Source organism: Arachis ipaensis, chromosome B3 (genome assembly GCF_059453495.1).
Source record: "Arachis ipaensis isolate K30076 ecotype BB chromosome B3, ASM5945349v1, whole genome shotgun sequence".
In the NCBI taxonomy this organism is placed as follows: Eukaryota; Viridiplantae; Streptophyta; class Magnoliopsida; order Fabales; family Fabaceae; genus Arachis; species Arachis ipaensis.
Window position 1 is genome coordinate 98,372,075 of NC_142438.1, and position 2,069 is coordinate 98,374,143.

At 38.0% G+C, this 2,069-nt stretch overlaps 1 non-coding gene across 1 annotated transcript; it reads right to left on the reverse strand.

The window, feature by feature from the left end:
- Nucleotides 1-1,057: 1,057 nt before the first annotated feature.
- On the reverse strand, nucleotides 1,058-1,165 carry LOC148571729 (small nucleolar RNA R71). The gene has a single exon (XR_015908688.1). It is a non-coding gene; the product is annotated as a small nucleolar RNA R71 (small nucleolar RNA).
- Between the last annotated feature and the right edge of the window lie 904 nt (nucleotides 1,166-2,069).

Sequence of the window (2,069 nt, forward strand, 5' to 3'; positions counted from 1 at the left end):
ATATCTTTTCAAAAATATCTTCTCATCATATCTTTTTCAAAAAGTTGATTTCAAAATATTTTTCTAACTTCCTAACTTCTTATCTTTTCAAAATTTGTTTCAACTAACTAACTAACTTTTTGTTTGTTTCTTATCTTTTTCAAAACTACCTAACTAACTCTCTCTCTCTAATTTTCGAAAATATCTTCCCTCTTTTTCAAAATTTCTTTTTAATTAACCAATTTTTTTAATTTTTGATTTTAATTTTCGAAAATTTCTAACCTTTTTCAAAAACTATTTTCAAAAATCACTAACTCTTTTTCAAAAATTATTTTTGAAAATCCTCTCCCTCTCTCATCTTATTCTATTTATTTATTCATCTAGTAACATCTCTTCCCCACATCACTCACCAAATTCGAACCCCCTCTTCTATATGTGTTCGAATTTTCTCTCTTCTTGTCTTCTTCTTCTACTAACAATAAGGAACCTCTTTACTGTGACATAGAGGATTCCTCTTCTTTTCTTTTTCTCTTTTCTTTATTATGAGCAGGGACAAAGAAAAAGGCATTCTTGTTGAAACTGATCCAGAACCTGAAAGGACTCTGAAGAGAAAACTAAGAGAAGTAAATTACAACAATCCAGAGACAACCTTATTGAAAATTTCGAACAAGTAAAGGAGATGGCAGCCGAACCCAACAACAATAATGCAAGGAGAATGCTTGGTGACTTTACTGCACCTAATTCCAATTTACATGGAAGAAGCATCTCCATTCCTGCCATTGGAGCAAACAACTTTGAGCTGAAACCTCAGCTAGTTTCTCTGATGCAGCAGAACTGCAAATTTCATGGACTTCCATCTGAAGATCCTTTTCAGTTCTTAACTGAATTCTTGTAGATCTGTGATACTGTTAAGACTAATGGAGTAGATCCTGAAGTCTACAGGCTCATGCTTTTCCCTTTTGCTGTAAGAGACAGAGCTAGAGTGTGGTTGGACTCTCAACCCAGAGATAGCCTGAACTCTTGGGATAAGCTGGTCATGGCTTTCTTAGCCAAGTTCTTTCCTCCTCAAAAGCTGAGCAAGCTTAGAGTGGATGTTCAAACCTTCAGACAGAAAGAAGGTGAATCCCTCTATGAAGCTTGGGAAAGATACAAGCAGCTGACCAAAAAGTGTCCTTCTGACATGCTTTCAGAATGGACCATCCTGGATATATTCTATGATGGTTTATCTGAGCTATCAAAGATGTCATTGGATACTTCTGCAGGTGGATCCATTCACCTAAAGAAAACGCCTGCAGAAGCTCAAGAACTCATTGATATGGTTGCTAATAACCAGTTTATGTACACTTTTGAGAGGAATCCTGTGAATAATGGGATGCCTATGAAGAAGGGAGTTCTTGAAATTGATACTCTGAATGCCATATTGGCTCAGAAAAAAATATTGACTCAGCAAGTCAATATGATTTCTCAGAGTCTGAATGGAATGCAAGCTGCATCCAACAGTACTCAAGAGGCATCTTCTGAGGAAGAAGCTTATGATCCTGAGAACCCTGCAATAGCAGAGTTAAAATACAAGGGTGAACCATATGGAAACACCTACAATCCATCATGGAGAAATCACCCAAATCTCTCATGGAAGGATCAAAAGCCTCAACAAGGCTTTAATAATGGTGGAAGAAACAGGTTTAGCAATAGCAAGCCTTTTCCATCATCTACTCAGCAACAGACAGAGAATTTTGAGCAGAATCCATCTAGCTTAGCAAACTTAGTCTCTGATCTATCCAAGGCCCCTGTAAGTTTCATGAATGAAACAAGGTCTTCCATTAGAAATTTGGAAGCACAAGTGGGCCAGCTGAGTAAAAGAATCACTGAAATCCCTCATAGTACTCTCCCAAGCAATACAGAAGAGAATCCAAAAGGAGAGTGCAAGGCCATTGACATAAGCACCATGGCCGAACCTGTAAGGGAAGGAGAGGACGTGAATCCCAAGGAGGAAGACCTCCTGGGACGTCCAGTGATCAATAAGGAGCTTCCCTCTAAGGAACCAAAGGACTCTGAGGCTCATCTAGAGACCATAGAGATTCCATTGAACC